The sequence below is a fragment of the Bos grunniens genome, chromosome 13, assembly GCF_055505025.1.
Source record: "Bos grunniens cultivar Pamir isolate PY7600 chromosome 13, Bosgru_T2T1.0, whole genome shotgun sequence".
Lineage (NCBI taxonomy): Eukaryota > Metazoa > Chordata > Mammalia > Artiodactyla > Bovidae > Bos > Bos grunniens.
In genome coordinates, this window is record NC_141177.1 from 79415127 (window position 1) to 79432337 (window position 17211).

Sequence of the window (17211 nt, forward strand, 5' to 3'; positions counted from 1 at the left end):
TTGGAGTTTCAACTTCAGCATCAGTCCTTCAAATGAGTATTCAGGACTGATTTCCTTTATGATGGACTGGTTGGATCACCTGTAGTCCAAGGATCTTTCAAGAGTTTTCTCCAACATCATAGTTCAAAAGCATCAATTCTTCAGCTCTCAGCTTTCTTTATGGTCTACCGTGGACCAGGCCTTTTTTTTTTTTTTTTTTTTGGCCAACTCAGAGAAATTAAGTCGGAAACAGACTTTAAATGGAGTAAAATTAACTTTCATTAGCAGACCAATTAATAGTCACCACAGTAATTTTCTGCCAAAGAGGTATTCATTCAAACTGCCCCTGATTTCACTATAAATGTATTTCTTGTTCTCTAGCTTACTACCTTCAATATATTGTTAGTTTACATGTCTTTGAACCTTGAAAATGAGTGGATTAACAGAGACAGAGAAACAGAGGGAGAAACAAGTGCTGCAGCTTCCCAGTGAAGACCCGTGAGTTCATTTATTCTAAATAAAACAATAATGGTACTAGCCGCCTGCAAGGAAGCTGTTTACTGCAAGGAAGTGACAGAGTCTAGACTGGGAAGCAAGAAACAGAAAAGAGGAAATGGTTTATAAGCCCAAGAAAATATATACAGATAGAAGGTGATGAAAAGTGCTAGGGGAGAGGGAGGTCCCAAGTGATTCTTTATCCAAAACTGAAAATCTTATCTTTGGCCAGGACTCACTTCTCCCTGCTGTTTCACATTCTCAGTGTGATTTTGCTGATTTTCAAGGGCAACTCTAAATGCTTTAGAATTCTCAAAATATTTATTTGTTACTGAATAACTAAATTACTCCCGTGAATTTGAATTCTGCAAAGGATGAAATTAACAGAAACTCTGAGAAACATGCAAGGGAAAGGAAACTCCAAGGACTTATTAGAGATTTTTACAAGCCAAAGCTAGGCTTCTTTTTCCTTTTTTTCTTTGTCCTTTTGCATGATCACAAGCCAGTCCAGACCAGGGAGCAGAACCCAGGGTTCACACATATATTTATTTAGTTAGCAAGGCATTCCTATTTTTATAGCTCCAAGTTCTTAACTTTCTTGTTAGAAAATGTTAACAAGGTTTAAAATGTATAAAGTGAGCTGTGGCATGTAAAAAATGTTGGCCTATCCTGGCTCCTTCCTTTTTAATACCCATGTTCAATGAAAACATCCTACTGACAAGCAAAATGTCTGGGCAACTTTATAGATAGTGTTCCCACCTCAGGGCCACAAGGTCACAGATTTGTTTCTGATTCTACTTAAAAAACACTCAACAATGGTAAGTTTGTGTGTGCTTTTATGGGAGGGAACTGTTTTATATGATCCAAGATCTTAAAGATACTCCAAGGAATCTTACGTGTATGCTGGGCTGTGAATTGGGAAGTCTGCTATGGTGCTTGCTGTGAAATTGGGGAGCTTCATTGAATCACAGGCAAAGACTGACTATAATAATTCTCAGACATTGTGTCTACCCAATGCCAGAAAGCACTTTGTTTTCATGGTGGCAATCAAAGTGCTGGAAAAGCATTTCAACCTGCTGTTCCAGCATAAGCTTGCAGTGGCCATAAAATAAAACACGGCAGAGTTGAGGGGAGGTGGGGAAGGGAAAGAAAAAAGCAGACCCCACTGGAATCACACAGACATTTTATAACTATTTTAGACACTGCAGGCCTTTCCTTCTTAAGTCATGAGCAAGTATGGCTTCTGAGAAGTTGCTCTTGGAATTCCCAATGGCCCCTAAGCAGGGAAGTGAATAAGCCATCAACTCCATAATGAGCAAACACAGGGGCGCTCCTAGCAGACGGGGATTAGGAATTAGCCCCGCTGGGTGGTTACCATGATTTTCTGAGCATGTTGACCAAAGAATAAAACTCTAAATCTGATTCCTGGATTCAATTATGCCTTCCATCAGAGTTGGCCATTATGACTTTCTCTGTCTGATAGCCTTTAGAAATATTGTTGTGTCAGCTATGAGTCTGGACCTCAGAAAGATCTTGCATTTCTTGCATTTTTGCTCCTTATCTTAGATGCTGTTCAGCCATGTAAATAAACCAAGCTAGTCACCTGAAGGCTGAGAGACCCTATGGAGGCAAAACCATCCCAGTCAGGGCCACCTTAGACCACCCAGCTTCCAAGTTGCCTGGCTAACCAAAGGGCAATAAGGGAGTGAGCCTAGATTCAGAAGGCAAGGATATAGACCTCTCGATGCAAAGTGGCCAAGTTACACTGGAAGAGGATGAGGGCACATGGGACAGTGAATTGCAGTTGTTTTACACAATTCTCCACATCTACTGCATGGTTGTTGCTGTTTAGCTGCTAAGTCATGTCTTAATCTTTTGTGACCTGCCAGGCTCCTCTGTCCATGGGATTTCACAGGCAAGAATATTAGAGTAGGTTGCCATTTCCTTCTCCAGGGGACTTTCCTGACTCAGGGATCGAACTAGTGTTGGTAGAGGATTCTTTGCCACTGAGCCACCTGGGAAGCCCCTACTGCAAGGTGCCACTAAGCATAGCGAAGGACTGAACACACATAAAGCATTTAGCAGAGGGGCTGCACTGAATAGATTCTCAGTAAATGTGAACTTGTGTTACTGTTTCTAAAATAGTTGCCATAACGCATGACAGCTTACTTAAAACCATCAGATGCCTTGCTCTTAGGACCTGATATTAACAACTGTCACGAATTCATGGTTCACTCCTGCAGCACTGGCACCTGGGTGAGGGAAAACACTATCAAACCACATCGTGAGTGTTAATGCACCCCTAACCATCTTTCTTTACTTAATAGAAGCACCTCATTTGACAACTCTCCCCACATTAACCACCCCACCCCTGCCCCTACAAAATATACATTGTCTCTTCTATTCAGACATTGACCAAAGGTTTAGATGGTACAGATGACTCATACCTTAAAGAACGGGAAGAATTTCTTTTATTACTTTCGATCCATTGTTGTGCTCTCATGAAGCTGCTGAATGACACCAGAGAATATAAAACATGCCAAAGAAATAAGCAATGCAATGACATGTGGCAGGGTTTCATCAGGAAAAACCTTGGGTCAACTTGTTTCTCTGGAGACAGCGCACATCCGGGGCTGTCCCTGTTCCCCGGGACTCATAAAGCTCCTATCTCCAGGGCACAGGTGAGGCCTTCACATTCTTTGAGAACAACAGCCTGTTCATTTCCTCCATGGCTATAAAGCCGTTTTATTGGACTTCAGTATCTAAAGGAAACAGAGCTCTGGGTCAGAGGGCGCTTTTAGCGAGTCACTGGGCACATTTAGAGCCCAAACCTCAGGGATGCTAAGGTTGGGAGGTGCTCCTGAACTCTTTGAAATGTAACTCAGTTTAAAGTTCAAAGGAAGCTTGCTGGCTTTATCATTGTTGTTGGGGGCAAGATGCATTTGTATAGTTAAAAATGGTTGGAAGATTTAGCTGTATAACATCAGCTCTTTAATTTCTTTTTTTTTTTTTTTTCAATTTTCACTTACTTTTGGCTACTCCAGGTCTTTGTGGCTGCGCGCAGGCTTTTGTCTAGTAGTGGTAAGCCAGGGCTGCTCTCCAGCCGTGGGGCTTCTTGTTGCAGTGGCTTCTCTTGCTGGGAGCATGAGCTCTGGGGCAGGCAGACTCAGCAGCTGTGGCACTTGGGTTTAGCTGCTCCATGGCAAGTTGAGGTTTTCCAGGACCAGGGATTGAACCTGTGTCCCCTGCATTAGCAGGTGAATTCTTAACCACTGGACCATCAAGGAAGTCCAGCATCACCTCTTTTTTATTTATTTTTTTACTTGAAATCAATTTTTTATTGTAGTGCATGATCTAGTGATCATAATATTCTATTATTTACACTTTAACTAAAGCAGATTGTAAAACAGTGAGAATGTTTAAAAAAATGAGTCTTTAGAACTACACCTGAAGAAATAAGTGGCTATAAAACTCCAAAAGTATCTACAGTAGAGTAAAATAAAAAATACCATCTGGTCCTGAATTCTAAATAAATACTATAATTACTATACTTATTTTTCTTTCATTTTTTAAAATTTCCCTTTATTTTCTCAAGGAGTTTCATGTGCTAAAAATGATGTTTCTGCCTCAGTATCTACTTCTTCAATCATCCTCCTCATTCTTCTTTCTCAATTTATATTATTATTTAAAATTTATTTATTTCTAATTGAAGGATAATTACTTTGCTGCATTGTGTTGGTGTCTACCAAACCTCAACATGAATCAGCCATAGGTTTTTACCTATGTCCCCTCCCACTTGAACACCAGCATCAGCTCTTACCAAGCAATATTTGGCAACACACACTGTATTGCTCTCAAGGGAAAAGCAAATTCGGATACTGAGGGACCCCTTTGACAACTACAGTGGGATTCAGTAGGATCTGACTTGCCCAAGAAAATGTTGTCTTAAAGAATCCTTCCTCCTTCACTTTTTATACAGATTGGGTAGGGGAGTCTCATTTCAAAGAGAAAAGCATCCGTTTGTATGATCAGGGAAGCATATCCTCTGTTCCAAGTATGAGTCAACCTACTGATTAAGTTCTGCATCTGTGTTTCCTCAAGTGTAGTCTCTGGCACACAGGTCTTGAGACAGGTTCCAAAACCCAGCAGCTCTGTGCAGAAAGGTGAGAGAAACACCACATACTGTGGTTCAGTCTTGTACATTCACAGTACCCTTTGGCTTCCCTGGTGGCTCAGTCGATAAAGTGTCTGCCTGCAACATGGGAGACCTGGGTTCAGTCCCTGGGTCGGAAAGATCCCCTGGAGAAGGAAATAGCAACCCACTCCAGTATTCTTGCCTGGAGAATTCCATGGACAGAGAAGCCTGGTGGGCTACAGTCCATGGGGTCACAAAGAGTTGGACACAACTGAGTACTTTCATTTTCATTTGGTCTCTTAAAGACTTGGAGAAGTCAGGCAGTAGAGAAACATGTTTAATATCAACCCAACCATTTCCAGAAGATATATAACCTTTGTTTTATCTTTATATTATGGAAACTAGAACATCTTGAGAGAGATCAAGTGGACTTTGACTGATCACTACTGTTTGGGTAAATCAGATGACCATATATACCTTGAAGGATGTTGTTTTAGGTATTTCACATAATTCAGGGTCTTTGGAAAATGGTAGACACGACTGTTAGGTGACTTTCATAGATTCAGACTCTTAGTTATAAGATGTTTTATAGTGTTGGCCTTCTGTTTGAATGGGTTTCCCTGGTGGTTCAGCAATAAAGAATCTGCCTGCAATGCAGGAGAAATGAGTTCCATCCCTGGGTCAGGAAGATCCCCTGGAGAGGGAAATGGAAATCCATTCCAGAATAGGAAGAAGTCTAACCAATGTACTGAAAATAAAGTTTAAGGAAGAAATGTCTGAAACAAATTATTAATAAGTTAAGGTACATATATCTAGGGTCAGCACTGCTACACTTAAAGGCAGGTAAACTCTCATACTGGGGTCATCAGTGGTACTAGAAATGTCTATGACAGAGGATTCTTCCTCATGAACTCCCTTGTTCCTTATTCCACTTCTCTTTATTTTCTCCCTTGCTAGACCCTTTGCTATTCCAATCTATTTGCCTATCCGTCTTGCTGCAATGTGAGCATATGAGGTCAATCTTGATGGATAGAAAGTTAGTGCTCAAATGCCTTTGCCTTTTGGTTCCTTACACTCATTGTTCCTGGTATTCATTTACCTTGTACTCCTTTAAAGAAAAAACTTTATTTATTTAGCTGTTCCAAGTCTTAGATGCGGCAGTGGGATGTTTAGTTGTGGCATGCAATCTCTTAGGTGCAGCATGGGGGATCTTAGTCCCCTGACCAGGGATCGAACCCAGGCTGCCTGCATTGAGAGCACAGAGTCTTAGCCACCAGACCACCAGGGAAGTCTCTGCCTTGTGCTCTAGAGGTCCTCAAGACAGATGCTGCTTCTTCCTAATTTCCAAGTAAAAAAAAAAAAAAAAAAAAAAAAACTAAAGTAAACAAACAAGCAGAAAAACCTAAAGGGAATCACACATTTGTCTGTGATGTGGTTGAAGACAATTCAATAAAGTTTCTTTGCTTTGAGTTGAGATTTTATCATCTCATCTCATTTTGATTATAAGCCCTGACTGGGGTTTATATGTGTCTGTTTTGAAATAATAAAAATAGAAAAATTAATAGCAAAAGATATTTTGTTTGTTTTAAAACCTAGGATCCATGTTGGTGGTGGGGCTTTGGAAATAACAAAGTCATCTTTGGAGGTTCAAAGGTTAGTAATCAACACTCTACCACCTTTCTCTTTCATCCTCTTCCCTCTCTAGTTTATTTTCCCACTTTGGTTTCCCAATGAGTGAGTGAGTGAGTGAGTGAGTGAAGTCGTTCAGTCGTGTCCAACTCTCTGCGACCCCATGGACTGTAGCCTACCAGGCTTCTCCCTCCATGGGATTCTCCAGGCAAGAGTACTGGAGTGGGTTGCCATTTCCTTCTCCAGGGGATCTTCCCGACCCAGGGATTAGAACTCAGGTCTCCCACATTCCAGGCAGATGCTTTAACCTCTGAGCCAATAGAGTATGTAAAAAATAATGCAGGCCTATACGTTGCTGGCTGAAGACTGTTGACCTAAATTTTACTTCACCTGACTCTGACATTTATTTTCTAGAATAGAAGTTGGGCTCTGTACCAGGTTACTCTTATATGGGGTTGTAAACAGTGAGACCAACTCAACAATGAAACAATACAATTTTTAAATAGCAGGCATTGCTAACTTTTTCTTTTTCATTAAAAAAAATGTTTTAATAGAAACATCCCCTCAAATTTAGGACTGACCCCACTGGTTTCTCCCTTGCATATCAAGATAAATAAGCAAAGAGCCCATTATTAATTGCATGCCTATATCTGATTTTTCTGTTAGTTAAATTGAGGCATTTAATTGTGCTGTAGAAGTTGATAAGACTTATATATGAAAAGAAGTTTTCTTTTATGTGAAAAAAAGAAGTAGTAATTGGAGGAGTGGTTGCATTTATATTCCTTGAATTTTATCTCCAACAAGTTATAAACCCAGAATCATCTCTACTGTGTATTGTGAGAAACTCATAAGGTTCACCTGAAATTTCCTTTTAAAAAAGACTTTTTATTTTATATTGGAGTATAGCTGACTGCACTTCACTGGTGGCTCAGTGGTACGGAATCCACCCACCAAAGTAGGAGCTGCAGGTTCAATCCCTGGGATGGGAAGATCCTCTGGATAAGGAAATGGCAACCCACTTCAGTATTCTTGCCTGGGAAATCCCAGGGACAGAGAAGTCTGGCAGGCTATATAGCCCATAGGATCACAAAAGAATGAGACACAATTTAGCAACTAAAAATTAACAGCCAATTAACAATGTTGTGATAGTTTTAGATGAATAGCAAAGGGACTTAGCAATGCATATTCATGTATCCATTCTCCCCCAAACTTCCTACCCATCCAGGATCACACAAAACATTGAGCAGAACAATCTCTTTTTTGAAGTGTTCTGTATAAAAAAATTTTTTTTCTGCTGTTTTGTTGTGATTTTGTGTTTCTTTCAGTTAAGTTCAGTTCAGTCGCTCAGTCGTCTCCGACTCTTTGCAACCCCATGAATCGCAGCACGCCAGGCCTCCCTGTCCATCACCAACTCCCGGAGTTCACCCAGACTCACGTCCATCGAGTCAGTGATGCCATCCAGCCATCTCATCCTCTATCATCCCCTTCTCCTCCTGCCCCCAATCCCTTCCAGCATCAGAGTCTTTTCCAATGAGTCAACTCTTCGCATGAGGTGGCCAAAGTACTGGAGTTTCAGCTTTAGCATCATTCCTTCCAAAGAAATCCCAGGGCTGATCTCCTTCAGAATGGACTGGTTGGATCTCCTTGCAGTCCAAGGGACTCTCAAGAGTCTTCTCCAACACCACAGTTCAAAAGCATCAATTCTTCTGCACTCAGCCTTCTTCACAGTCCAACTCTCACATCCATACATGACCACAGGAAAAACCATAGCCTTGACTAGACAGACCTTTGTTGGCAAAGCAATGTCTCTGCTTTAGAATATGCTATCTAGGTTGGTCATAACTTTCCTTCCAAGGAGTAAGCGTCTTTTAATTTCATGGCTGCAATCACCATCTGCAGTGATTTTGGAGCCCCCAAAAATAAAGTCTGACACTGTTTCCACTGTTTCCCCATCTATTTTCCATGAAGTGATGGGACCAGATGCCATGATCTTCGTTTTCTGAATGTTGAGCTTTAAGCCAACTTTTTCACTCTCCACTTTCACTTTCATCAAGAGGCTTTCTCTTCACTTTCTGCCACAAGGGTGGTGTCATCTGCATATCTGAGGTTATTGATATTTCTCCCAGCAATCTTGAGTCCAGCTTGTGTTTCTTCCAGTCCAGCGTTTCTCATGATGTACTCTGCATATAAGTTAAATAAGCAGGGTGACAATACACAGACTTGACATACTCCTTTTCCTATTTGGAACCAGTCTGTTGTTCCATGTCCAGTTCTAACTGTTGCTTCCCGACCTGCATACAAATTTCTCAAGAGGCAGATCCTTCAGTCCTTCCAATATAGGTGGACTGTATACAATGCTTTTTTCCCCTTTAAATAATCCATTCTAAATGACTCAGTGTAAACACTTCAACCCAATGTCATCTCTGGCTCAATGAGAATCACTTTCATTCCACTGCTGGATCCACTTACTGAGATTAACTTTAGAACGTGGACAGAGGAGGGCATGCATCTGCTCATCTAATCTGAGAATGTTAAAATAAGGCCCAAGATGACTCAACTCTTGATTATGGGGTGTGTGTGTGTGTGTGAGGGTGCATGTGTGAAAGACAGTGTTTTAATTTGCTTGATTTGCTTTTTAGCTGAAGCTGTTTGATTACAAAGTATCAAATTTAAAACTCAACTAATCAGTTGGATTAACCTAGTTCTCTTGAGAATAAACTTTAGGTCAAACTGAATTCTGCAGTGTGTCCTCTGCTACATGTCTGATATCCCACAGACTTGCTGATCATCACAAAACATGTTATTCACCCAAGAGACTTTTCTAGGAAGTTTGGGTAGAGCTGAAGGAGAGCTTACAGAATATCAGGACTTGCCTGTGGTCCAGGTCTTAACCCTATGCTTCCACATCAGTGGGTACAAGTTTGATCCCTAATCAGGGAACTGAGATCCTGCATGCCATGCACTGTGGCCAAAAAATAAAATAAAATACAATGGAATGGAATGGAATACTTAAGAATAATGTAAAATAGCCTAGTGAAGGAAATGGAAGAATAGAGATAACTGATACATACACACACACACGACAAAGCAAGTTTAGGAGAGAACAGTAATGGAGAAAAGGACCATCCTATGTAAGTAAAAACAAAGAAAACCTATCTGATGAGATTATATTTCAGGTGATGATTATTTGCATTTTGTTAGAGTCTTTTAAAGGTATTTAAAAAATTAAATACAATTGTATAGAAATAGTGGAAATATTTTTATGTATATACATATATATGTGAATACATAATAATGTTTTATGTCTATATTTAAAATTTTATCTATATCCAGTGTATTATTCACTGTGCTACATCTTGCTGTTTTCATTCCACTTTAGGTTTTCTATATTTATCAGTGTGGATCTATACTGAGATACCTTACTCATATTAACTAATGTGAAGTATTCTATGGAGGAGGAAATGGCAACCCCCTCCTGTATTCTTGCCTGGAGAATCCCCGTGGACAGATAAACCTGGTGGGCTACAGTCCATGGGGTCACAAGGAGTTGGACACAACTAAAGCAACTTAGCACACAGCACATGGTACTCTATGGAATGACTACATCATAATTCATTTCACTCTTTCCTCATGAGTGGACTCTGGGTGTTTCATTTCTCACTATCACAAGTAGTGCTTCAACAAGCTTCCTTCAGCCTATCTCCCTGTGACAACGTGGGACGTTTTCTCTGGGTATATACTTAGAGATAGAATTACCAGAGAAGGGGAATTTTTTTAATGTGGACTGCCCAATTCCATCCCAAATGTCCTGAATCACAATTCATGAGGACAGGGCTTGGCCATCTGTATTTCTCAAAAAAGCTCTTTGAGAAATTCAGATACAGTCTTCCAGGGGACCAATGTTTTGAAATCCATTGTTCTAGCCTACATGAATCCTTCCCACACAGGGATGAATAAAAAAAATGAGAAATGAATAGGCTCTTCCTGGCAATGTGAATAACCTCTGTGTGTCCCCACTAAGGCCCAGGAGAGGCTGCTCTTGGCACCCTCCCAGATCACTTTCCTGGCTTGTATACCCGTCTACCAGCTGCTGGGGGTATTGGCTGCCCTCCTCCAGAGAACTGCCCCCAGGAGGAACCATCAGCCTGAAGGGTGTGACCTCCTTGCTCCTCTGCCACCCAGGAAGTTCCACTTAGTTGAGCCATCCGGAGTGTAAAGAGCTGGTCCTCCTTCCTCCGTTCAGGGCACGCTACAGTGCTCCCAGGGATCTGGCTGAGGCCGGACTTCATCTCAGCGCAGTTCCCTCCCTCTTCTTGCTTCCCTCCCTTCCCTTTTCCTGGAGGGTCTGGCCTCAAATATCAAGTGCACTTGAGGCCCTGCTTGAAGCCAAGCTCAGGGCACTTAAACCAAGACCCCCCTTGGCTCATTTTCTCGCTATTTTACCTTTCTATTTTCTTCTGCTTTTCTATTCTGTTACTTCTGTTTGCCCTTTTCCTCTTCTGCTGCTCATAGAAAATGAAGTACTTATTTTAAACAAATGCACTGAGCCAGCTCTTTCTGGGGCTGGGACCTGCAGACATAGCACCCTCGAATCCTGCCCTGCCATCTGACCACTTGGTGGGCCAATGAAGGTCTAAGCTTTGGTCCCATTAACCGTGATGCTGACCTCTTTCCCTAACCCCCCGGCAGCCCTCTGAATCCCACGTTTGTCTTACATGCTCAGAATGTGTCAACATGGCACACAGTCGTGCAGCCAGCTACCCTTTCCTAGGAAATAAATGCACTGTGCTCCAGCATTGAGGAAAGGGTGCTGCCTCTCTGGTGCCCTGGAAACACTTCCTCAGCGGAATTGAGTCCGCCCAGCTTGGGCTTGGAGCCCTGAGGCTAAACCCACTCCCCACTTCCACCTCTTGTGCAGGCGTAGCTCCTGCTACACCCTCATACTGGTGAGTTTGTTGCCATGGGGTGTTTATAAACATGTGGCTAACTTGCCCTTATTTTATAACAATAAAATAGACCTGTAGGCATTGGAGCACTACATCAAGCATTCCTCTATGCTTTGAAGTCCCAGCCAGGAAGTAAATCCTCAGGCCCTTTCAAACCAGTCCTGTTTCAAAGGGAGTGGCAGAAGGACTTGAAAATTGAGCCTCTTCCTCCCCAGCAGGCTGCGCTGGGGGTGTGCAGAGCACACTCACAACAGAGATCTTCCACAAACAAGAAAAACTCCTGATGTCCCAGGACAAGGACTGACCACGAGAGATGCTGAGACCTCCGGGGAGAACAAAGATTTGCATCCAATAGGAAATGATTCCTGGGCCTCAGGCTGTTAAAAAGGGAATTATCTGATCTGCCTGGCAACTCAGACCTAATCCTCCCATGTCTGTGCCCCTACAGTCGCAGCCTGGGCAACCACCCTGAATTGACAGGAGCGGGAGCAGACGCGCTTTCACAGGTGGAAAGGGATTATCTCAGTCCTGTGGCCTTTGTTCATGTCTTCACTCAAAAGTTTCCATCATGCAGGATTTGACGGAGAGAAAGTTGGATGCAATCTTAGGTCTAAATTTTTGTCTCTGGCCAGGGGAGGATTTATCTCAAACCTCCATTATCTTTCCCACTACAGTTAACTCCTAGGGCTCCATGCTGGGCAAAAGTAAATGATTTCTCCCCTACTTAAATCCAGTTTGACTGTGTTTACAAGTGAAGATCTTCTGAACCTCTCCGATCTGGATTTTTGAATATTGAGCCAGTTGGGAAAAAAAGTCTATTTTTACTGGCCAAATTTTACCTCTCTGAATTTAATATTTACTTTTATGGTCCTTTAGTATTTGCTGAAAAATTCTGCATGATCAGAATCTTAGTTATAAGTCTTCTGAATCAAATTTACTTTACAGTCACAAAACTGAATAGAACATACTTGGAATTTGTCTTCTTTGCCATTTTAAACGTCGAAATGGAAACATGTTAGTACCTCTAAGAGAAGATCTGGTGTCAAATTCTGGTTTTACTAAAGCTTGACATTCTTGGGTAACATAGCCATAAGTTTGCCATCAGTCCGACTGGATCCTCACTTCTGCACAAGAGTGACCCTTCAGACCCCTAGTATCCTGTTCTTCCTGCCACCCCCAACACACACTGCCAGTGCCCCCTCTCAGGAAGCAATCACCATCAGCCCCTCAGCCCTTCCTAACTTCTACTGGATTTAGATCATTGCATGATCTCATCTTGCAATAGCTTTTGGAGCAATGGCTTTTGAAACATAGTGTTTAGTGGGGAATGAAAGACATTGCTGGGGATTTCTATCAGGCATCAAGAAAGAGGTGCAGAATACTTGTGAGGGTGGAGTGTTGCAAGAACATTTCTGAGCCACTGATTTATATCCAACCAAATCCCAGATGTGCCTGGATATAAATCAAACTGACTCTGAAAATAGAACTAAATGGGAAATCTCTGTAGGTAAGAATTAGAAGCACCAATCCACCCTTGTCTTGTTGCTACTCATGTAGGTCACTCTTAGACATCAATGGGGAGATGTGTTGTTACTTCACAGTTGGTAAAATGATCATTTTTCAAGCAACAACAACAAAATAATAATAATAATGTGGAGTCACAAAGAGTCCAACGTGAATGAACAAATTTCATTTTCATAATTGAATAGCTTTTTGGCTCTCCAGGCACTTTTGATATTATCTTCAGTACAACCCATTGTGTTACAAAGATTCTGCATGCCACATGATACAGCCAATAAAATAAAAGAAATTAGACAATTATTCAAGATTTTCACTTTTATATGTCAGCTTTGATATTAGGAAACCCAGGGTGGCACGCTGCAAGAAGCACAGCCAAGATACACCTTTCCATTCCCTAGTAGTTCAGGGTCTGGGCTATCAGGCTGATTTCATTTAAACTAGTCATTTACATCAAATTTTACTTGATAGAGGATCATAAACGACTCTCCTTCTGAAGAACATATAATACACCAGAAGAAAGAGTGACAATGAGAATAGCTGAATGTATGATCCATTCTTGGCTTATTTCCTTTCCTACTAAATGCACCCAGGGCCACCTGCCTAGCACAGCCACAGGGGCCTGTCTTTATCTTTCTCGTGGCCTCTCCTCAAACTAAGGAGGGCAGAATGAGCAAGAACAAATGATCTAATTCCTAATAGTCCATTATCGGGAATCTGGGAAGAGACTGGAACATTTATATAAATTTATACAATGGCACCCCACTCCAGTGTTCTTGCCTGGAGAATCCCAGGGACAGGGGAGCCTGGTGGGCTGCCATCTATGGGGTCACACAGAGTCGGACACGACTGAAGCGACTTAGCAACAGCAGCAGCATACTAATTTTAGAGATGGTAGGTTCACCAAATATAACTTGACTTGTCTAAGTTCCTAATTCTCTCCCAAGACTATCTCTGTCTTAATATACAGATAAATCCACATCCTGGGGAGCCTGCGTTAACCAGTCAGTGCCTGTGGGGTGGACTACCTGATTCTTCTCAGATCTAGTTCAGCCTCTTAGGAACTTAACTGCTGTCAACGTCAGATCACCGTACCAGAAGCAATGCCATGTGAGCTACTCCCACGGCTTCAATACTACCATGGCATTACAGTGTTCTGTAGTTTAGGCCAGAATAAACTGAAGAAAATGGAAAACTTGCTTCTTTAATTCAAACAGCATCAAATATGGAATGTAACCATTTTGAGTCAGCATCAGCCCAGGTTGGGTCAGGAGGATGAGCATGGTAGTTCTCCAACCCTCTCCCCCTGTAATTTTTCATTGTTAAAAGTCACATCTTCACTGCAGGGAGGTTGTTTTTCCCTGCTCTTCTGAGTCCAAAGACTCAATCTTAAAAAATGGGTCTTAGAAACTCTGCTCTTAAAAGCTTTTACTTCTGGTACCTGTCCACATATAAGAATAGATAAGTGTAAGTCGTTTATAAATATATAGATGCATGTAGTGGCTCACTGGGCTCTGTAATACAAGCTCTTCTTTCCAAAAGATGATTCCAATAGTTTAGATAGTTGAGGCCCACTCATCATCCTGATAAAATGGTCAAATGTTTCTTTAAATTCTTCCAGAGCCCTAATTCTGTTTTTTTGGACTATGCCCTAAACAAGTGGAGTTTGCCTCTCCTTGGTTTGTGCGGCTTTGCATTCCCCCAAAATCATTTTATCATTTTCCTTTTCTTCTGTAAAAATTTTATAAGAAAAGTGGTATTTCTTTGTTCTTGAAATGCTGACCAGTGGCAAAATAAGCTGTACTTTTTTTTTTTTTTAATGTGGATACCATGTAAGAGGCCAGGAGCAAAGTAAAGGAACCAGGCAAATACTTCAGCTATTAGGCAAGCACTGGCTCCAGAGAAGCAAGCTAGGCAACTGGCATGCATGGATATCCCAGGGCAAAGGGTTTGAAAATGTGATTATTTGACTAAAGAAGCAGTAGAAGAAACACTTGCCAAAAAGGAATTTCAGAAGCTCTGCTTGAACATGAGTTTGAGGAAGTGAAAATACTTGAGATGAGATTTCTGTTACCATAGCTGACAATGAGCTGGCCAGCTCCCCGCTGGCAGATGGTGCCAGGATGCTTTGATGGAAGGGATACACTGGGAGAGCATGAACCATTCCTGAAGCTCCACTGTTGCCAGAAAGAAGATGGCAAGTCTGAGAGCAGGCAGTAAGAGTTCCTCTTAGACCAAGGGGACTCCTAGCCCAAGCCATTCCTCGTCAAATTGTGTGGTCACGCCTATGACCGTGGTAGAGGTTTAGTTATCTATTGATGCATAAGAATTTACCCCCAAATTAGCATCCTGAAAGTGTTTGTTATCTTTCTGCCATGGGGCAGAAATCCAGTTACAACTTAGCTGTGTGCCCCTGGCTCAGTCTCTCACCAGCAACAGCCAAGGTGCTCTCTGGGGCTGCTGTCAAGTCCAGACCCAACCTGGGGAGCATCTGCTTCCGAGATGGCTCACACAGCTGTCAGCAGGGCGGAGGTCCTCGCTAGTGTTGGCTGGAGATATCAGCTCCTTGACACGTTGGCCTCACCATCAGGTCTGACAAATGATAGCCTGCTTCCCAAGAAAAAGGGCTCCAGGACAGAAGGAGAAAGAGAGACAGAGGGAGGTAGAGGACACAGGGAGGCAGAAGCCACAGCCCTTTTGTAACCTATGATAGAATGTCAGCTCCAAACTTAGGCTGCAAAAGGGCTGTGGCTTCTGCCTCCCTGTGTCCTCTCTGTAAGTGAGTCAAGAGGTCCAACTCACACACAAGGGTATGCATACCAGGGGGCAAAAATCTTTGGTCTCTGTCTTAAAGGGCGCCTGCCACAGTTAGGGACCATATTTTTCACTAAATGGATGTCAAGATGCTTGATCTCTCTTCGATTTTGTGAAGGTAATTAGCATGATACAAACTAGTCATTTTGAAAAGAGACTCTGGTTCACCATATGGATCATGGTCTTCACTCAATACATCATCTTGGTTGGTGAAAATGAGCTGCCTAGTGTGGAGGTGGGAGAAGGCAGTGGCACCCCACTCCAGTACTCTTGCCTGGAAAATCCCATGGACGGAGGAGCCTGGTAGGCTGCAGTCCATGGGGTCGCAAAGAGTCGGACACGACTGAGAGACTTCATTTTCACTTTTCACTTTCATGCATTGGAGAAGGAAATGGCACCCCACTCCAGTGTTCTTGCCTGGAGAATCCCGGGGTCGGGAAAGCCTGGTGGGCTGCCGTCTATGGGGTCGCACAGAGTCAGACACGACTGAAGCGACCTAGCAGCAGTCGCAGCAGCAAAATGAGCTTGGCTGTAAGACATTCCCTTGGTAAACTTTGGCTAAATGAGAAGAGTCAGGATAGAGTGGAATCTCCTCTAGAAAGAGCTGTGTAACTTATATCACACCTATGCAACATGCTCTTCACATGAGTGAGAGATTTACTCTGTGTGTGGGTGTTATGTATTGACTCTCCCTACAAACGTAGTTTTCATGAGTCATTTTATAATCATGGTTAATAGGGACTTATTTCAGGAAAATGGCAAGAGTTTAGATCAAAGGGCATATTGTTTTCTTAACATACTGGCTCCCTGACAACATTTTACAAGATGATTAATTCCAAAAAGAATTAATTTGACCTTGTTGAATGTGGATTAAAGAGCATCATGGAACATTAGGGTTCATAAAGACCTTTGTGATGAGTTGCCTAAGCTCCTTCATTTTATGAATAAGGAGCCAGGCCAGAGCTGAGACTAAATAAAACTGTTTCACTGCTTCACCTACTATAGATTACTGTGTCCACCAGTGTTAGCAGAATTTGGAAAGCAGAGAGAGAAAAAATGGCTTTATTTTCTTTGTTGAAAAAAGAAATCAGTAGAGGTTGAAAAATCTTTTTCAAATAATACTTTTAAGCTAACTCCTTTATTTTCAGAAACTAACCCGACACAAGAGGTGTTCAGTGAATAAGTGCTGATCTTAATTGCATCTAATTACAGGTGAATTGGACACAGCAGGGGCTAATAGGGGATGATCCTAATGTCTTCCAGTCACAGGGGAATTTCGTATTATTGATATTTTTTAAATTAATTTTATTTTATTTTTAAACTTTACATAATTGTATTAGTTTTGCCAAATATCAAAATGAATCCACCACAGAGGATATTTCTATTTGAAACCCATTTTAGGGACTAAATTGACTTCTGGAGTTACTATTTGATGGTCTTCTTAGTGGGATTGCAGCTTTGGGGAGTGATTAGAATTTAAAAGTTGGAAACAGTAGTCAACGGATGCTTGGAGAAATTGAACTAGAAGCAAAGAGGCCTGAGTTCTGGACCCAGCTCTATTTCAGAGGTCCAGTGTGGGAATAAAAAAAAAAAAAACTGTACTCTTCATAAATAGTCATTTAATCTTGGGCAAAGTACTAACTTTGGGCCATTTTTTAAAAATACATAAAATTAGAGTATTACATTAATGATTCT

The 17211-nt window shown here is 41.8% G+C and overlaps 1 long non-coding RNA gene across 2 annotated transcripts in view; it reads left to right on the forward strand.

Annotated features, from left to right (window-relative positions):
- Positions 1–17211, forward strand: part of LOC147361281 (uncharacterized) — a 264942-nt gene that overhangs the window by 197218 nt on the left and 50513 nt on the right. The gene's annotated exons all lie outside the window — the stretch shown is intronic.